We start from the raw sequence: 22204 nt of genomic DNA, 5'->3' as shown, positions 1-22204 counted from the left end.
AATCTGGAAATAAATATACAATTGCTACATTTACGACAATGGGGCTTGCAAATCACTGTAGAAATGATAGTCCTTTTAATAAGTCCACTTGATAACTACAGGGGGAAAATAAACCTTAACTATTACCTCAACCCATTCTATTAAAAAGTTATTTGAGATCAATTGGAGATCTAGAAGAAAACTTAGGGTATTATCTTCCTGACTTTCGGGTAGGCAAATATTTTTATTTATTTACCTATTTATTTTTAAAAATTTATTTGGGTGACATTAGTTAGTAAAATTACATAGATTTCAGGTGAACAATTCTGTATTACATCATCTATATATCCCATTGTGTGTTCACCACCCAGAATCAGTTCTCCTTCCATCACCATATATTTGATCCCCCTTACCCTCATCTTCCACCCCTCACCCCCCCTTACCCTCTGGTAACCACTAAACTATTGTTTGTGTCTATGAGTTTTTGTTTCTCATTTGTTTATCTTGTTCTTTTGTTGATTTTGGTTTATATACCACATATCAGTGAAATCATATAGTTCTCTGCTTTTTCCGTCTGACTTATTTCACTTAGGATTATACTCCAAAGATCCATTCATGTTGTCACAAATGTTCCTATATCATCTTTCCTTAACGCTGAATAGTATTCCATTGTGTATATATACCACAACTTCTTTATCCATTCATCTATCGAAGGACATTTTGGTTGTTTCCATGTCTTGGCCACCGTAAACAAAGCTTCAATGAACATTGGAGCACACATGTCTTTATGGATAAATGTTTTCAGATTTTTTGGGTAGATACCCAGGAGAGGGATTGCTGGAACATATGGTAATTCTATTCGTAATTTCTTGAGGAACCTCCACACTGCCTTCCATAGCGGCTGCACAAGTCTGCATTCCCACCAACAGTGTATGAGGGTTCCCTTTTCTCCACAGCCTCTCCAACACTTGTTACTATTTGTGTTGTTGATGATAGCCATTCTGACTGGGGTGAGGTGATATTTCATTGTGGTTTTTATTTGCATTTCTCTGATGATTAATGATATTGAGCATTTTTTCATATGTCTATTTGCCCTTTGTATGTCCTCTTTGGAGAAATGTCTCTTCAGGTCTTCTGCCCGTTTCTCAATTGCGTTGTTTGTTTTTTGTTGAGTTTCATGAGTTCCTTGTATATTTTGGATATTAGCCCCTTATCGGAGGCACTGTTGGCAAAAATCTTCTCCCATTCATTGGTTGCCTCTTTATTTTGTCAATGGTTTCCTTTGCTGTTTAGAAGCTTTTAAGTTTCATATAGTCCCATTTGTTTATTTTAGCTTTTACTTCCATTGCCTTTGGAGTCAAATTCATAACATGCTCTTTGAACCCAAGGTCCATAAGTTTACTACCTAAGTTTTCTTCTACGCAGTTTATTGTGTCAGGTCGTATGCTGAAGTCTTTGATCCATTTTGAATTAATTTTGGTACATGTTGACAGATAACAGTCCAGTCTCATTCTTTTGCACGTGGCTATCCAATTCTCCCAGCAACATTTATTGAAGAGGTTGTGTTTTCTCCATTGTAAGTTTTTAGCTTATTTGTCAAAAATTATCTGTCCATATTTGTGTGGTTTTATTTCTGGGTTCTCAATTCTATTCCATTGGTCTATGAGTCTGTTTTTCTGCCAATACCACGATGTTTTGATTATTGTAGCCCTGTAGTATAAGCTAAAGTCAAGGAGTATGATATCTCCAGTATTGTTCTTTTTTCTTAAAATTGCTTTGGCTATTCGGGGTCTTTTGTGGTTCCAAACAAATCTGGTGATTTTTTGTTCTATTTCTTTAAAAAATGCCATTGGGATTTTGATGGGATTGCATTAAATCTGTATCTTGCTTTGGGAAACTATGGCAATTTTAACTATGTTGATTCTTCCAATCCATGAGCACGGAATGTCTTTCCATTTCTTTGTGTCTTCTTCAACTTCTTTAAAAAATGTCTTATAGTTTACAGCATATAGGTCCTTCACATCCTTGGTTAAGTTTATTCCTAGGTATTTTATTCTTTTTGCTGCAATTGCAAAAGGAATTGTTCTTTGTATTTCTTTTTCTGAGATTTCATTGTTAGTATATAGGAATGCAATGGACTTTTGTACATTGATTTTGTAGCCAGCAACTTTACTGTATTCGTTGATTATTTCTAATAGCTTTTTGGTGGAGTCTTTAGGGTTTTCTATATATAGCATCATGTCATCCGCAAAGAGTGATAATTTAACTTCTTCATTACCAATTTGGATGCCTTTCATTTCTTTCACTTGCCTGATTGTTCTGGAGAGGACTTCCAACACTATGTTGAAAAACAGAGGTGATAGGGGACAGCCCTGTCGTGTTCCTGAATGTAGAGCAAAGGGCTTCAGTTTTTCACCATTAATTATGAGATTAGCTGAGGGCTTGACATATATGGCCTTTATTATGTTAGGGTATTTTCCTTCTATACCTATTTTATTAATTGTTTTAATCATAAATTGATGTTGTGTCTTGTCAAAAGCTTTTTCTGCATCACTTGATATAATCATATGATTTTTGACCTTTATTTTGTTTATGTGATGTATCACATTGATGGATTTGCAGATGTTGAACCATCCTTGTGCCCCTGGGATGAACCCCACTGGGTAGTTTTAAATAATCTTTTTAATGCATTGTTGTATTCGATTTGCTAGAATTTTGTCTGGCATTTTTGCACCTGTATGCATCAGAGATGTTTGTCTACAGTTTTCTTTTTTTGTGTTGTCCTTACCCGGTTTTGGTATCAGGGTAATGTTGGCCTCATAAAATGAGTTAGGGAGTACTGTCTCTTCTTCAACCTTTGGAAGAGTTTGAGCAGGATTGGTATTAGATTCTCTTTGAAGGTTTGGTAGAATTCACTAGTGAAGCCATCTGGTCCAGGACTTTTGATTTGGAAAGGTTTTGGATGACTGATTCAATTTCTTTACTGGTGATCGGTCTGGTTACATTTTCCAGTTCTTCATGGTTCAGCCTTGGAAGCCCATATGTTTCTAAGAACTTGTCCATTTCTTCTAGGTTATTGAATTTGGTGGCATATAGTCCTTCATAGTATTCTTGCACGATCCTTTGTATTTCTGTGGTGTCCTTGATAACTTCCCCTTTTTCATTTCTGATTTTGTTAATTATTGTCTTCTCTCTTCTTATCTTAGTGAGTCTAGCCAAGGGTTTCTCAATTTTGTTAATCTTTTCAAAGAACCAGCTTTTTGTCACATTAATTTTTCTATGGTCTTTTTGTTCTCTATTTCATTTAGTTCTGCTCTGATTTTTGTTATTTCCTTTCTTCTGCTGACATTGGGTTTCACTTGTTCTTCTTTTTCTAGTTCTTTAAGGTGTAACATGAGATTAATTATTTTGGATTTTTCTTGTTTCTTGAGATAGGCGTGTAATGATATAAATTTCCCTTTTTTTTTTTTTTTTTAAATTTCCCTCTTAAAACTGCTTTCACTGCATCCCAAAAATTTTGGTAAGATGCATTTTCATTGTCATTTGTTTCTATGTATCTTTTGATCTCTCCTCTAATTTCTTCTTTGACCCAGTCGTTCTTTAAAAGTATGTTGTTTAATCTCCATGTATTTGTGTTTTTCCCTGCTTTCTTTTTGCAGTTGATATCCAATTTCAAAGTCTTGTGATCAGAGAATATGCTTGGTATGATTTCAATCCTCTTAAATTTGCTGAGGCTGATTTCACGTCCCAATATATGTTCTATCCTTGAGAATGTTCCATGTACACTCAAAAAGAATGTATAGTCTGATGTTTTAGGATGAAGTGCTCTATATATGCCAATTATGTCCATTTCATCTAGTGTGCCATTTAGGGCTGCTATTTCATTATTTATATTCTGTTTGGATGATCTATCCATAGCTGTCAGTGATGTATTTAAGTCCCCTAGTGTAATTGTGTTTTGGTCAATTTCTCCCTTTAGTTCTGTTAGTAGTTGCTTGATATATTTTGGTTCTCCCTGATTGGGGGCATAAATATTGATGACTGTCCTGTCTTCTTGTTGTATAGTCCCCTTTACCATTATGAAATGTCCATCTTTGTCTCTTGTTATCTTTTTTCACCCTGAACTCTGTTTCATCTGATATCATTATGGCTACAGCTGATTTTCTCTGGGTACCATTTGCGTGGAGTGTCAATTTCCACCCTTTCACTTTGAGTCTATGCTTGTCCTTGTAGCTGAGATGTGTCTCTTGAAGACAGCATATGGTTGGGTTTAGTTTTTTGATCCAATCTGCTACTCTGTGACTTTTCATTGGTGAGTTCAGTCCATTTATATTTAGGGTGATTATTGATACGTGAGGATTTCCTTTCATTCTATCTTTAGCTTTCTGGTAAGGCTGTGTCTCCATTGTTTCTTTGCCTTTTTGTTGTTGTCTATTATTTCTGTGTGGTGGTGTTCTATGATGTTTCACTCTGTTTCTTCGTTTATTACAATACATGTTTCAGTTCTCGATTTTTTTTGAGTGGTTACCATTAAGTTTATGTAAAAGAAATTTTGATATTTAGAGTATTCCATTTTCTTCAGCAGGCTTACTTTCTCCATTCCCATTATTCCAGTTCAGGCCTTTACTCTCCCCCTTTTTAGATTGCCACAAATTGTCCCTGTTGATGGTGGTCGAATAGCCTCCTTTAGTATTTCTTGTAGTGCAGGTCGTGTATTAGAAAATTCCCCCAGCTTCTGTATGTCTGGAAAGGTCTTTATTCCTCCTTCATATCTAAAGGATATCTTTGCTGGATATATTATTCTTGGCTCATAATTTCTCTCTTTCAATAGTTTAAATATTTGATTCCACGCCCTCCTGGCTTGTAGAGTTTCTGCTGAAAAATCTGATGATAATCTAATGGGCTTTCCTTTGTAGGTTACCATCTTCTTTTCCCTGGCTGCCTTGAGGATTCTTTCTTTGTTGGTGATTTTAGACATCTTCAATACAATGTGCCTTGGAGGAGGGCTGTTGGGATTGAGGTAATTAGGTGTTCTATTTACCTCTTGGAATGAGGATCCAGTTCTGTCCACAAGTTTTGGAAGTTCTCATCAACAATTTGTTTGAACATATTTTCTGTTCCCTTTTCTCTTCCTTCTCCTTCTTGTATGCCCATTATTCTTATATTGCTCTTTCTGATGGAATCAGAAAGTTCTTGTAGAGTTCTTTCATTTCTTTTAAGTCTCAAGTCTCTTTCTTCTTCCATCTGTGTAATTTCCAGTTTTCTATCTTCGATGTCACTGATTCTTTCCTCCATCTGGTCAACTCTACTACCTAAGCTGGTTATTTCATTCTTAATTTCTTCTATTGAGTTCTTAATCTCCAGAAATTCCATTTGGTTCTTTTTTAAAATTTCAGTCTCTTTCATAAAATGCTCATGTTGTCCTTTGATTGCATTTCTGAGTTCATCAAATTGCCTTTCTGTGTTTTCTTGCATCTCGTTGAGTTTTTTCAGAAATGTAATCTTGAGTTCTCTGTCATTTAAGTCACACATTTGCATATTTTTAAGTTCCTTTTCTGGAGACTTTTCACTTTCTTTCTGAGCTGTCTTGTTGCCTTGGTTATTCATGGCAGTTACTGATTTATTATTTCTCTTCCTAGACATCTACTGGAGTGGTTTCTGCAACAGGTTGATAAGAAGAGAGGTTTTTCTTTTGTTTTCCAATACTTGTTGGTAGAATGTTTTATTTTATCTCCGACTGCAGCCTTTTTTTTTCCTCTCTCACACAGTAGGCTATGTTTTCTCTGCACTATTCCAGCTTCTCACACAATGGGATGATTCCCTAGGAAACGGTCTTCTCCTCTGTTAACAGTTCACCTGGGTCATAGGGCACCACGTCCCTGTGGGGTTGCGGAGAGCTTTTGAAATTCCAAAGCTCTTTCTGCACCTGATTCAGAGCCCGTAAGTTTCACCAGTTCTGTTTACTCCTGCAGGGATCCGCCCAGATAGGTGGGGCCAAGGGCGGGGTGAGTCGTGAGAGGTGGCCCAGAGCAATGGCGGCGACCAACACCACAGCTGGTCCTGTTTCCACAGCTCCCTCCCCTTTGCTGGAACTAGTTAGGCTGCAAATCTGTGTCTGTGGTCCACAGTTCTCCGAACAGCAAATATTCTGTTCTTTTGATCTGACACTGCTATTGTTCAGCTTCTAGCACCGAGCAAGTGAGGGTGGGGCGAGCTCTGGGAGGGTAGGGAGGGGGCGGTTAGTCTCAGTGCCTAAGGCTTCCATTCTCTGCTCGGCAGTGTGGGCTTAAACCGCTGTTTTCAGCCGTCTTCCCTTAGTCTTTTCTCCGAGGTCTCTGCCATGAGCATTGGGTTCAGCCGTGTTATATGCTGCCCCCTCAGCCCTGTGGGCCATAAGCGGAGCCCTAGCAGTCCGAGTTCTTCCCTCTCCCGCAGCTGCAATAGCTCCAGGATGCAGCGAACTCGGAGCATTGAGCTAGGTCTGCGTCTTGTGCCCACGCGGCTCTGTCTCTGCACTTCTACCTTCCTTCCTCTCCTGCTCGTGCGATTCTCCCACCTTTAGATGAATTCAGCAGTGGGCCTCTTCTTCTTGCCTGTCTGCTGTGCAGGGAGTCTTTTGTGGAGTTATTGTTGTTCGATTAGTTGTAAATTCCAGGGGAGCTTTACAGAGGCTCACCTCATGTCACCATTTTGATGACATCCAATTGGTAAATATATATTTTTAAAAAGCACTAAGTATAAAGAATAAATTAATTAATGAGACTTCATTAAATTAAGTTTTCCATTCATCAAAAAACATTACTTCACTGAGAGAGTGAAAAAGCAAACAGATCTCTAGAAAATATTCAAAATTATATATTTAAATATATATGTATCAAAAAATGAATGGAACCCACAATAAATGTCAAACTACAAGCCAATTTTAAAAATAGAGATATCTCAATAAAATATGGGTAAAAGACCTGAAAAATCACTTCACAAAAGACATATATGAATGGTAAATCAACCTCATTAATCAGCAGACATGAAAGTTTAGACATAATGAGAGATCACTGCATACTCACCAAAGTGGCTGAAATTACAGACTGACTATATAGTGTTTGTGATTATATGGCACTCTGAAACTCTCATGCATTGCTGGACCCAGATTCCTATAGTTGAAAGGTTAGAAAGAACTCCCTCAAGGCTAAGATATAGAAATCTAGGAAAAGTATCCCCCTCCAGGGCTGAGACAGTGTTTCTAAGGAGAACCCACCCCCTAAGGCAGAGAGAGAGTCCAAAGAAGAGTCCCAAGCCATGAACTGAAATAGAGGACCTAAGGAAGAGTAGCCACCTCTACACAAGGGAGATGAAGTGCCCAAGGAAACATCTTCAACTAGGGTTGAGGAAGAGCCCCCAAGACAGAATCCTCCTCCAGTGCGGAGATTGAACTTCCAAGGAATAGTGTCAACCACCTCAGATCTCAGAGGGAACCCTGAGAAAAAGCCCTAACCCCTAGAGCTGAGAAAGAACCCAGGTAAAGTTACCTCACCCACAGCTGAGGGAGAGCTCCCAAGGGAGAATTCCACATCTCAGTCTTAGAGAATCCAAGGAAAAGCACCCCGTCAGGACTGTGACAGAGTACCAAATGATAAGTCTTCTCAGGACTGGGATGGCTCACTCACTAAATCCCCACCAGGGATGAGCAGAGCACAAGAAAAACCTGCCCCTATCATAGCTGAGATAGAGTGCCCAGGGAAAAGGGTCCCTCTAGTGCTGAGCTAGGCACCAAAGAGAGTCTCTCACAGGCTAAGAGAACCTCCAAGGGAGAGTAACCCAAAGGCTGAGGTTATGCACCCAGGATTTAGCCACAACCCCAAAGCAGATATAGAGTACCCAAAGAAAAGTTCCCCTCACAAGGCTTAAATAGAGAGCCAAGAAACACTCCCACCACTGCTGCTGAGACAAGCACCCAAGAAAGAATCCTGTCACCAGCACTGAGAAAATTACACAAGGAAAAGATCCTCTCAGAACTGAGATAGAACAACAAAGAGAGCCCCCTCTCCCAACATGGCTGAAAAAAGGTGCCCTAGGAAAATGCCTCCCCCTTGCTGAGATCAGCACCCAAGGAAGTGTCTCCAAAGAGCTGAGGTATATCACCCAGGAATAGTACCACACCCTAGACTGAGTACACTCAAGGGAGAGACATCCTCCTGGGGCAGAGATATAGCACCCAGGGCAAATAATCCACACTCCAAGTGCTAAAATCTGGACCTTGTTAGAGGAACCTGGAAGCAACTCAGAAAATAGCAGTAAAGTCGTGATGCTTCACAGGTGCCTCTAGATATTGTACCCAATGGGAGTTGGTTTAAATATTTCCTCTAGGGTGTCTGGGAATTGATGTACATGAGGACGTGTCTCATCAGAAGCAGTCTAACATATATCACTGCCTAAGAGGGAAGCTGCTGGCCATGAAGTGCTATTGGCCACACGGCCCTGCACAAGCCGGGTCCTGGAGAACTCATGTGAGGTGCAGACCCTGGTGCCCAGCGGGAGCCAGCTGTGCCAGCAACCCAGAACCAAGAAGCAAAACTTTCCCCCTGTAGTGTGTCTGGCGCTCCCTGCAGACAATCTTTTGTGTCAACTTCCACAAGAAAAAAAATTAAAGGAACCCTAACCATTTTTACAGAGCAGGCTAGAAGAATGATTTTGGAGCTGAGAAGGAATACATTTAAAAAACTGACACACTATATTAATAGAAAAGGAAGAAGATTATATGATCATCGCAGTTGATACAGAAAACTCGTGTAATAAAATGGAACAAATATTCATAAGGAAAAATTAAAAGCATTTGTTACAACAGTTATCTACAGGAAATCTGCAAGGCACCATTATTTGTAATAGTGAAAAATTGGGAGCATTCTTCACAAAATCAAAACAATGTAATATTCCCACTTTCATCATTTCTATTCAGCACTGCACTACAGGAATTTCTGCCTTGCACCTTAAAATAGTCAATAGGCTGTTCATACAGCAAGCTCTCAGACTGTTGAATTATGGACAATTCATGAGAATGGTGCCTTTCAGGGAGTTGCCAGGCACGTTAAACAGTAACAATTCTCTCAGAATTAAGCTTTTGGGAAACTCCAAACCTATTTCTTCCCCCTTTAATGGTTAATAGGTTGCTGCTTTTCAGAGCAACTATAGTTGTGAGTCTCAATTTTCAAAGCTACCATGGAGCAGAAGAGAGAAGGATGAGAAGAGAGCAATTTAAAACACTGTGAAGCTTCCTGTTATTGTGATTTAGCCATTTTTCTTGAATAAATTCTGTTCAGCATTTTTGCAACACTTTGATTAATTCCAGAGTTCTGGAAACATTTATTTTGACAACATTTGCCAGTGTTCTCATTGCTTTTTTGCAGTAGTGCATTTTCAGAAGTCCCTACTCCATGAATCCAAAAGTGCCTCTTCTCTTATGCTACATTTTAATCTAACTATAAATCTCCAAAATTAGGCTGTGTATTATTTACAGAATTTCTCTTTTTATTCTGAGAAAAGACTAATATGTGGTGCCTATATATTGTGCACAACCATCTATGAGCAGAATTTGGTTCTTCAATCTACTGGTTATAGCGAACTTCACGTAAGATATGGTGTGGAATCAGAGATTATGTATATTAGTTTTTATTGCTGCATAAGAAATTATGTCAAACTTAGTGGCTTAAAACACCACAGCTATATTATTATTATTTTTTTGTCTCAGAATTTTGCAGCTCAGAAGTCTGGACGTGCTTAACTTGGTTCTCTGCTTCGAGTCTTAAAAGGCTGAAATCAAGGTTTTCACCAAGCTGTATTCTTACCTGGAAGATCTTGCATGGAATTTTCTTTGAAATTCTTTCAGAATGTTGGCAGAATTCAGTTCCTTGCCATGTGTACTGAAGTCCTTGATTGTTTTTTAGCTGTTTGGTGAAGATCATTCTCAACTCATAGAGGCTGCTATTAGGTCCTTTCAATGTGACCCTTTTCATCTTACTGTTTTCTTACTGTTTTCATATTCCCTTGTTCTTTTACGCTAACAGCTAAAGAAATGTTCTGTTTTTGAAGGGTTTGTGAAACTGGGTTAAGCCCACCCAAATAGTCCCATACATGAAGGTCAACTGATTAGTTACCTTAATTACATCTATGAAATCATTTTTATCATGTTGTGTAATATAACCAAGTGACGAAGGTAATATATCATGTTATGTAATATAACCAAGGGACCATCTTAGAATACTGTCAAGCATAGATGGAGACGGTTATGTAGCAGAAGCAGAATCCATGAGCATTTTGGCCACATCTTCATGGAACTTACTTTTGGCTTCAGTACCTGCTTTAGTCTGATCTCATACATACATTCTGTCTGATAATGGGTGCTTCTGTACATACTGAATGCTATGACTTGGTAGGTCAGACAACTCCCAAGTCAGATTCAGCACCTGAGGTGGTGTAGGAACTTGATGTCCCATGATCAAGCATTCAGTGTCTACTAAGGTCCAGCAGCAAGTCAAATGTTTCTTTAAAGTACCAGAATGACATTTGTAACTCTAGGATATTAGTGCCTCTGCAGAGCTTTGGTCCCGTGGTCATCGGGAAACTGATCATTTCTCTTTCCACAATGCACCAGTACCCTAAAAAAAATGGATACAGTTCTTCTTGGGTATGACTGGGAGAAAGATAAACAGTATAAACTTTTGTTCTGCCACAGGGTCTTTCCTCAAGAGGCTTCTCCTTCATTCATGAGATTTTGGATCTGTGGACTAGGTCAAGTCTGGGAGTTGATTGATTCAAGGCCCCTTGATCATAATGGGATTATAGGAACATGTTTGGAGTGCAGTGGATTGCGTAGAGCACCTCTTATTACTCCTATGTCCAGTGATTAGAGTCAATGAAAACTAGAACAACCTAATTCATTCAGGACTGTTAATGGCCATGAACCACAGGAATGGAACTTTGGATCACCCCATCAGGAAAACTGCTATCTCTAGGGAAGGTGCTTGCTGAGGACAAAGGGAATATGGAATGGGTAATGGAAGAAATGACCATATGACCATTTGCAGAAATAAGGACTATATTATATTTATGTCATTTTCTTATTTTAAGGTGAATATGTTTACATTCATATTGACCAAATATCTTTGATTTTACCCCCTCTCATACCCTTATCTGGTAACCTAAGATGTGTTAATTAAGTTAACTTTATCTTTCAGTACTTAAGATACAGGTATTAACAAGGCATGAATCAGGCTGCAACAGAATAATTAAGAACTAAAGACAAAAATTGGACTTTGTATCTTCTTTTGGAAAAGAGTCAACATGTTATCAGTTGTAAGCAGGGACATTTGTATCATGGTAGGCAGAAGTGTGACTTTGTTATATTCTCTACTTAGAGACTAAGTGCCATTTGAAGAGATATGCATGTAGCAAATTGACAAGAGGTACCCCTTGTAATGTGTCAAATTGGCTAGGTAAATTGCATTACCCACAATTCCCTTTCTGGTATACATCTGATTAGAGTGTGCCACAGGAAGATTCCCTGAAGACGGGATAGTGGTTGAAGGCAAGCAGCAGCCATTTTGCAGCTATCAAACATTGCTGCTAATGTGCTGGTTCACCTTTATCTTCTGCGTTAGGTGTGTCTGTTTAGCTCCATGGAGGGCAAAGAGCCCTCCCTGGCTTCTGCAGGATACCCTCATCAACCAGGTCAGAGGTAACAAAAACAAACACTTATCTCAATCTGTCCTTATACAGTTCTAGATCATGTTTGTTACACCCCCCCACACCCTCTGTTGAGGTGACAACAGCCTTATAGAGACTGCTTAACCACCTTCCACAGTTGTCTTAGTCCAATTTCCTTAAATTATTTTTAAAAGAAAATGGTATAGCGTTTTTGTTTTTTGTAAGGAATAATAAAGCATAAGAAAGTCACAACTAGAGAGTTCTCCACCATTGATGAACTTGTGATAATATGAAAAAGTATGCATGCAATATCATCATTGTTTTTTTATAAACATTTTTAAAAGCTTCACAATACTGTTTTTCTTAAAGTGGATCCAACGTCAATGTGCTCATGATCTTACCTTCCAGACTGCCTGACCTGCTCTAGCATTTTACTTCCACATATACTATATATGCAAAATCCACCAGAGTACTCATATTCATGTTTGAATAACCAGTAGATTGGAATATTAAAGGAGCATACTTAGAATCCTGCCTACAACAGAAGCCAAATGTGGACAGCTGTAGCACTGCAGTCCCACTCTGGGACAGCCTTATAGGAAAATTGTTAAAGGAAATCCTCCCAGAGGGCAGAAAGTTGAGCTGGGTGTGTGACTGAAAGGAGAGATGGCCAGAGGCATGAGTCTTTACTGATGCATACTTTGTGTCCAGTTGATTGGCTGAATGGTCAGAAACTTTGAAGCAACACCACTGAAAATCTGTGACAAAGAAATATGAGGCAGAGGTATGTGGTTAGACTTGTCCAAATGAGCATAGAATGTGAAGACATTTGGGTCTCCTGAGAGTGATCAGGAAAGGTTGATTCAAGCAGAACAGAATTTTAATAATCTGGGGGACAATGTACCCATTATCTAGATATCAATCAGCCTCATCCCCCTGCACTTGTGCCATGACTCATTGAGCTCAAGAACAAAGCACCCAAGGTGGCAGGGATGGAAGTTATGTTCTTCAACATGGTCTTCCACCTACTAAGGTCAATCTCACTACAGCTATTGAGGCCTACGCAATCTGGCAGCAGCACAAACACTGAACTCCCAACATGATACCAGTCTGCAGAGTAATCAACAAGCTACAGGTGGCAGGGAGATCATGTTGGACCAATTCCCGCTGAAGTGCATGGTCCTTATCAGAGAATGTGATCATAACAATGTGTTTCGCCACATCAAACACAGTCTGAAATCTTGTATCTTGCACCATTATGTTTTACCGTGTTTTCCCGCAAATAAGACCGGGTCTTATATTAATGTTTGCTCCAAAAGACGCAGTAGGGCTTATGTTCAGGGGATGTCATCTTGAAAAATCATGCTAGGGCTTATTTTCTGGTTAGGTCTTATTTTCGGGGAAACATGGTAGGATCTAGAATAATCTCCCTTTATGTAAGTTATTACTCCAGGCTCAGATCACTAAGCCTAAAGCAACTCCCATGCCCTTCAAACCAGGATCAAGAATGGGCTGACCTTCCTTATACAATACCAACTCAAAAAACCATCCCTATTTTGCATTTGGAAGAACCTCGGCACTGTGGTGGTGGTCTCTTATCATCCAGAGATCCTTATCATCTTTGAGAATTTAACTGTGTACTGACTCTTCTCACAGAAAAATACCCTTATACACAACACTTGGTACACAATTTCACGGGGGTATCCTGGCTTAGATATGCTCATTTTAGTGGACAGATAAGGCCACTTAAAATTAACAACAGAACAGAGTAAGTGAAGACATTTTAAGCCAACACAAATTATCCCGGGTACTATCAGGTTCCTTATTTTCCTGCAAATGAAGGATTCTCTACTGGACTCACAAAAGATACTACAGAACAGTGTTTGGGCGTGCAGTCTCCAGAATTTGACAGACTTAGTTTTACTGACTAAGCTAGGCAAACTATCCACATTCCTGTTCTCAGTTTTCATGTCCATAGCATGTAGATAAAAACAGCATCTACTTCCAGTGGCTGTTTTGAGGACTAAGACATAACCATGGTAAGTAGACTGTGTGTGCTAATTAAACCTCACTTCTCTAATAGATGTAAACTTGTGCCTGAGTAGAAATAGGAATTCAGTAAAAAAATGGCACTCTGTGTATTAAAGTACTACCAAATAACCAACTCATTATGTGCAATAAACCTCCTTGTGTAATTCAGACTTGAGATTTTATTAATCAACGAAAGTCATTCACAAAAACTTACCTGTTATCAGTGGACTGGATCTTCCTCTAGTTAACTGGTCTAAAAGACCACTGTATGGAATATAATAAGCATTGCTACATGTCTGAGGATTTAAATCCTGCTTTAAATAAAGCAAATAATTTCAGTTATTTCTGGGGTTTTTAATTTATATAATTAAAAAGTAACCCTCTTAACATCTTAGTGAAGGACTCTATATTTAATACAATCGACTACAGTAGAATTTTCCCAGTAGAATATTTGCCTTCGCTGGCCTTGTTCTGAATTCTAATACACCCACAGAGCATTAAAGCCACTGGGAATATCCCTTCTCAAGTACGTCACTTAAAACATCAAATACTGAGATTTATGCCTGTAGCAGCCTTGCAGCCCCACTGCTTGTAATCTAGATGTATTTCTCTGGCAGCCATGGAGAAGAGTTGCTGGGATCTCCTTCCAGGAAGCAATGGCTGATCCTGCGAGGAGTGCAGTTAGCTGAGCCTCAGGGATCTGCTGCAGCATTTGAGCCGAGGCCAGGCTCTTCGCAGGCTGCCCCCAGCCAGTGACTGAGAATGGTGGTGGGGGGGGTGTTAGGGCCTGGATTTTCTGCCCAACGTGGACCTCCTCCACGGGAAATCTTGGTGCCAGAGGTTCCTGTTGGGCTGGCCAAGACTCTCTCCCAGCTACACAATGCCTGAGGCTCTTCATACCCACTCCTCCTTCCTTGCTCCCTCCTCTCACAGGTGCTGGATCAGCACTGTGGCCTGAAGGCTCTCCCAGCTTACTCCTGTTCCCCTCCCCTTTATCTTTCAGAGACATTACCCCCTAAATATATCTTGTACATTTAATTCCATATTCGTGTCTGCTGCCAGGACACCTGGTCCATCTGATACAATTCCTAAACAAATCAATTAGTATTACTAAATTCAAAATAGGATAGTTACTATTACGACCGTAAAGCAATATGAAAGACATAAATGTATCAGACAATCTCAAGAAAATACCAACTATTCATGTCATAATTTATCTTGCAAATTTACCATTGACTGAGGGACCATGTTTCTCTGTTTCAGGGATTAAACTCATATCTTTAGTCCTAGATGTAGAATATTTCCACTTAAACTGAAAAAATAAGGATTGAGTATGTTGCATATCTATTTCATTTCTAGGGACTCCATGATCAACTACCAATGCCAAAGTGAGGAAACCAAGAAGACAGCCCTCATCAGAACCCTATTTGCTGGTAACCTGATAGCGGACTTCCCCACCTCCAGAACTGTGAGAAATAAATGTGTGTTGTTTAAGCCATACTGTCTCAGGTATTCTGTTATAGCAACCAAATGTAGACATCCAGCCCCTCACAGAATTATACTTTGGATTTGGTTTTCCCAAATCTCAGCATTACAGGAGCTAATGATTTATTTGAAGGCAATTAGAGAATACTGCAGGTCCTTTCTGACCCTTGACCCGAGAATGTGAGAACTTGAACCCATCATTTTTCCCCTTAATTCTCAAACACATATAAGTAGCAACGAACCAACTCTTTTATACTTATCATTGTGACTAAAATGTTCTAAGGTAGCAAATACTTGGTGACTCAGAGCCTGGTTTTTCTATAGGCACGTGATAACAGAGAGATAAAATTTATGAATTAAATAACTCTATTTGCCACTTCCTGCCACACACTACAAAAAGTCTCTTTAACACTGAAAAAAGGAGCACTAATGCCTTTAAATCTAATGGGATTTTAAAAAGATATTCCAGAAAACCCAGAACCAATCCAGTATTAGCCACACTTCAGAGAAAGCAGAACCAGTCAAGGGTATATACACATATAGGAGGTATGATAAAAAAAAAATGCAGTGAATGTTTAAATTAAAAAATTATTACAGTAAAAAACACATTGCCATTAAACCCCTTCGAAATACCCCCCCTCGCTTCGAGCACACTTATCCTGTCATGCTTGCCACTTTCTGAAGCAGTTCTGGAAGTCCTCTTTCGTGAGTGTCTTCAGTTGTGATATCATGGCTGCCTCAATGTCCTCAATTGATTCCAAACGTTTACACTTCATGGTCATTTTCACTTTGGGGAAGAACCAGAAGTCCCATGGTGCCAGATCGGGTGAATAAGGTGGATGAGGACACAACATAAAGTTTTCATTTGACAGAAATTGCCATATACCAGAAGCGATGTGTGACAGAGAGCGTTGTCATGATGAAGGATGATTTATTGCACACTTTAAAACACACCTTCTCAGAGCATGTAAGATGCCAGATGGGTACTGGACTTATCACGGGGATCACTTTATAGATTGTGTAGATGCCTGACCCCTGCGCTGCACACCTGAAGCTGAAGTAGAGTAGTATTGAATGTCAACAATAATTAAATGTGTATATATTTATATATAATATTTATATATACAAATAGGTATTTGTAATGAAATCAAACTATTCCTTTAACCCTGCGGCGCTGTGGACTGCAGGAAAATACAAAGGAAATGACTTGCTTACTCCTCTCTTCAGGAAGCCATAGCCTTCAGAAGAAATTAAAAGTGTAACTTTTTTAAAAAAGATTTTATTGGGGAGGGTGAACAGGACTTTTATTGGGGAACAGTGTGTACTTCCAGGATTTTTTTCCAAGTCAAGTTGTCGCTTCAATCTTAGTTGTGGAGGGGCACGTGCCGTTCAGCTTCAAGTTGGTGTCCTTTCAGTCTTAGCTGTGGAGGGCGCAGCTCAGCTCCAGGTCCAGTTGCCTTTGCTAGTTGCAGGGGGCGCAGCCCACCATCCCTTGCGGGACTCGAGGAGTCAAACCGGCAGCCTTGTGGTTGAGAGCCCACTGGCCCATGTGGGAATCGAACCGGCAGCCTTTGGAGTTAGGAGCACAGAGCTCCAACCGCTTGAGCCACCGGGCCGGTCCCAAAATGTAACTTTTTTTACATACATATGTGTAGTCATAGAATGTAAAGTATAGCATAAGGAATATAGTCAAGGGTATTGTAACAGCTTTATAGGATGTCAGAGGGATAGTAGACTTGGGGGGTTATCACTTGGTGAGGGGTGTAAATGTATAATCATTATGTTGTTTTATACACCTAAAACTAATATTTAAAAAAAAAACACACCTTCTCTCAACCGTAGCACACACACTACTGACTACATCAAACAAGTTGAAACTTGTCACACACTGTTACTGAGGTTCGACGTGCCACTTCCCATATTGAAGATCCCTGCCTTTCTGTTGGATGGCACTTGGCAGCATTCACCGTATTTTTGTTATCACAACTAGTATATGTATATATATATATATGTTTATATGTAATATATACTTTTTAAAATATATAAAATTAAAAATATATGAAATATATATAATAAAGGGAATTGTTACATGGAATTGGCCTTATAAATTATTTGGAAGTAGGTACAATGTCTCTGTCTCTGTAAGGCTGTTGTCTCTCATAGAATGCTGACGAAGGGCAAACATTCAGAAAGGGAAGATCATAAGCAGGCTGGCTCCTGCAAGTACCAGCAGAAACTCCATGAGAACTGACTAAAGCCCAGAGCTGTTCTTGCCTCTGACCTTGGAGACAAAGGGTATCTTGCAGAAGCAGAGATCCTTCAGAACAGAATCGAACACACATTCCTGGCCCTGAAGTCAGAGAGGCTGAAGGCAGATATAAGGAATGTAGAACAACTGCAGGCCTATGTGTTGCTTCACAGCAATCAGGTGAAATCAGCAGAGTAGCATCGGGTGTGAGCCACATAATGGTCAGTGCTTGCCTCTGCCCCTGAACATCTCCCAGAATCTCCCTTGTGGCTTCTATTCAGAAACATACAAGAATAAGGACTGTGGAAATTGTAGCTCAGCCTAGCCACATTGTCACATGACAAAGGCATCAAATGGCCACTGTATGAAAGCAGAGAGGTGAAATTCCTGCAGCAGAGAAGAAATTCCAGAGCAGGCAGTTAAATAGGCACATGTCAGGGGGAGTGTATTCACCAACCTCACTGCGAACATACCCATCCTATGACTGGATGGAATTGGCCACGGTGGGGATTTGAGGAAGGTGAGCCGTTATGTTTAACCTTCCTATTGTTAGTTTATCAACTAGCACTAGGTGAGGCCTTGTAGAAGATTTGATTTTACATTTCTTAAACTGACAAGATTATCTGCATTGTTACATGAGCTGTCAAGAATGGTAGTTTAGTTTCCTAGATTTTAGGGTTAAAAATAGACCCTTTTACTGTTACTATTGATTTTACTGTTGATTGCAGGAAGGTTTTTGCATAGTGTTTTCATAGGTGTTTTAAAGATGAAAAATGGGCTGTGAGGTTCCTAAACAAACACACTACTCGTATTACTTCTGTAGCAACTTTTAATTTATCAGAGCAGATGGTGAAAACTCTTTCTGAGCTCACCAAACCATATTTTGTACTAGAGGAATATAGTGGAGGCACAAAATTAGAGTGTGCTTAAAGAAATACAGCCCCCAGTGAGCAGAGGGGTATTTACTTCAAATGTGTGGTGCTCCTGGAACTGGGCAAGAAGCAGCACTGTGCACTTCACAGTCTGGAGACTTGGTTTCCGGTCTCTGCTCTGGCACTGGCTGCCTATGACTTTAAATGGTTCCATCCCCTCTTGGGGCCTCATTTGTGTCTCTTTAAAATAACGATCCCAGAATAGATGATGTCATAAAGTCCTTGTGGCCTGAACATTCTTGTCTGGGGAGATGGCTTTTCCTGGCCACAGGAGTGGTGTCTCTATAACACCTTTATTTTAAAATCTGAAAATGACTTAGTTGGAAAACAAATCAGTTTCTATGAGGAATTCAAGGTAATTCACAGACACTCATTATAATGTTTCCTTCATTCAACAAATGTTTGTTGAGAGATTTCTATTGCTGTGTACTCTGGTAGACACTGGGGGAGACAGTAGTGAAGAAGATCAGATGGTCTGGGACCTCATGCATCTTACACTTCAGGAGGTCAGTAATTTAGGAGTGCATTTGGCTGCATTGGCAGAAAACCTTCCCGAGTACAGGGATGGCTCAGGGTCTCACACAATCAGAAGTTCACAGGGGCAGGCAAAGCAGGGCCAGGACTAAGTTGAGACAAGTGAGGCAGTTACCTCAGGTGCAAAATTTTGGGGGCTGCCAAAGCACTTGGTAATCAAGATAAATAATAGTTTACTGTCATTTAAAAAAAATAAAAATCAATGCAAAATCTCCATGATGAACGCAATATCAACATTTTAAGTAAAGACAGGATTCAATCTTGCATTTGCAGAACCCTGGGAGTCATGCACTTGGAAAGGGCAGTGGGTGCCACAGACCAATGCTGAAAGAAATGTCTTACTTTCAATTTCTTCTGAAGGCTATGGCTTCCTAAAGAGACGAGTTGGCAAGTCATTCCCTTTGCATGTTCCTACAATTCACAGCACCACAGGGTTAAAGGAACTGTTCTCTTTTTTCAGTTCTTTGCCCATTTTTTAATCAGATTGTTTCTGTTGTTGCTGTTGAGTTTTATAAAACTGTATGATTTCACTCATGTGGAATATAAAACAGAAAAATAAACATGAACTAAAAAAAATACAAACTCATACATGCAGACAACAGAATGATGATTACCAGAGGAGAAGGAGGATAGGGGGACGTCAAAATGGGTAAAGGGGTCAAATATATGGTAATAGATGGAAATTAGATTTTTGGTGGTAAGCATGCAATAGAGTATACAAATATTGAATTATAATGGTGTACACCTGAAATTTATATAATGTTATTAACTAATGTTACCTCAATTAAAAATTTTTCATTTAAAAAAGTGAACCTTGATGTACACGAAATTTTTGAAAAATCATTTAGGTCAGGGGAATCCCAGGATAGAATGCATAATGTGACAAAACAATCTAATTGTATTAGAAATTTATGAAGTAAACATACTGAGGGGGGAGAAGGTGCTGACCTAAGTAACTTTGGAAATCAGTGGAGTCTGTAAAACTGAATGCAAGAAAACCTACATAATCACTGTGCTCTAGTTGAAAAAGTTGTTTCCCATGGGAGTACGGGTTAACAATTCTGAAACCACTTTACATATACTCCAGAATTAAACAACTTAAGTACATGGGTAGCAGATGGTGGGATCCAGGCTTCTCAACGTTGAAGTGGGACTTTACAGATAAGCAAGGGGAGAAGGTTAGAATGATTTACGTGGTGGTGGATAAAACATCAGTATGAACTCGTGTTTCACGTAATAGGAATATAGACGTTACACACAGAAATATTGATACGTAAGTGTATATGCACAGGTTTATTATACACGCACATTATTTCCTTGTTCTGTTAGCTGAAAGGGCCTCAAAGCAAAAAAAAAAAAAACAAAAAAAAACAAAAAAAAACCAGCATCACTGAGCACAACTAGGGCCCAGATCTTGGTTTCTAATGCCATTATTCAATTAAAGGAACCAGGTTCCTTGGAGAAAAGGCTGATTCTAGGACTGGGGAAGGAAATACACAACATGAGCCTGGAGCATCTTGTAGTGCCAGAAAGTAAGGACGTGGTCCAAAAAAAATCCACAATAATGGGAGTATGTCAGAAGGACACGGGAGCCAAATGAGATTGTTCTAAAACTGGAACAATTTCAACAACAAAAATGAAGTAGTATTGGATAACCTGAAGTATAAAATAAATACTCACGTGCCCAAACTCATATGACATAAAATAATAAATGTATAAGTGGGAGAGAAGAAACATATCTGTGTAGTCAGTTCCAAATAATTGATGTAGATACTTCTTCCTCGAGGAGGTAGGTGGAGCTCACTCACTCCCTAAGTGTGGGCTGTGCATAGTGACTTCCTTCCAGAGTACAGTATGGAAAGGGGAAAAAAGAGTAACTGTACAGTGGAGAAACATGATAAACACTACTTAGTCAGGTGATCAAAAATAACATCAACAGAGATGTCATGTTAATAAATATATACCCTTGGTATAATAATGGCACGTCATCCCAGTCGAATAAATGGCAAAAACATCAGATAAATCCCAATAGAGGAACATTCTACAAAAATACCTGACCAGTATTCCTCAAAACTGTCAAGGTCATCAGAAACAAGAAAAGTCTAAGAAACTGTCACAGTCAAGAGATGCCTAAGAAGACATCATGACTAAATGTAATGTGGTATCCTGGGTGAAATCCTGAACACAGAAAGGACATTAGGTAAAAACTAAGGAAATCCTAACATTAACTGTAGGTAATAATAACGCATCAATATTGGTTCATTGATTATATCCGATGTATCGCTCTAACATGTTAATAATAGGGAAAATTGCATGGAAGTATACAGAAACTCTGTGTGCTACCTTCCCAACTTTTCTATAAATCTAAGTTCTAAAAACAGTTGTTTAGAAAATACCATTTTAAAAAAGAGGAAGAGGGACTGTTTAAAACAGATGCGAGATGTACTCACCAATGTAATTTGTGAACCTTGGTGGGGGCAGCTCTAAGCCATTCTGAGGACACATGGGGAAATTTGAATATGAAATACTATTGGATGGTTCATCATTTTCTTAAGTGTGAGGATGGTATTGTGGTTAAATGGGAGAATGTCCTCACTCTTACAGGAGAGGCTCACTGGCATATTTAGGGTTGTCATAATGCCATGAAGTGTGATGACGAAGTGTGCCACTTACGGCAAACAATTCAGGAGAGGAAAAAAGGCACATTTGAGAAAACAAAGCAAAAGTGGCAAAATGTTAGGAATGGTGACTCCAAATGAAAGTATAATGGCTTTCATCATACTATTCTTTTACATTTTCTGTAAGTTTGAAATGTTTCAAAATACAATTTTAGGAAAAATGTCAACAGGATTTTAGAATGGGACGAAATGATACTAAAGTTCATCTGGAAATATAAACATGTAAGAATAACTAGGAAGACATCTTGAAAATAATGAGATATGGACTAGCAAAGCCAAATATGAAAATGGGTGACAACTTAAAATAAGTAAAAGACTGGTAATTTTTGCAACAGATCTAAATACATATAGAAGTTCAATGTACGAATAAGGATGACTTTTCACATCAGTGTGTAAAAAAGTCAATAAAAGGGAGTTGGATAACCACGTAGTTATTTGGGGAAGAAAAATGTTGAATCCTTACTTCACTCCTTCTACCTAAATTAATTCCAAATGAATCAAAGATTTACAGGTTAAAAAAAAACTTAAAAGTATTGGGAAAATACATTTATTCTTAAATGTAAAGGCCTTTCTAAGCAAGGCACAAATCCCAGAAGCCATAAAGACTGATAAGTTTAACT

The sequence above is a fragment of the Rhinolophus hipposideros genome (assembly GCF_964194185.1).
Source record: "Rhinolophus hipposideros genome assembly, chromosome: X".
Lineage (NCBI taxonomy): Eukaryota > Metazoa > Chordata > Mammalia > Chiroptera > Rhinolophidae > Rhinolophus > Rhinolophus hipposideros.
Note: the sequence above shows the minus strand (reverse complement) of the source record.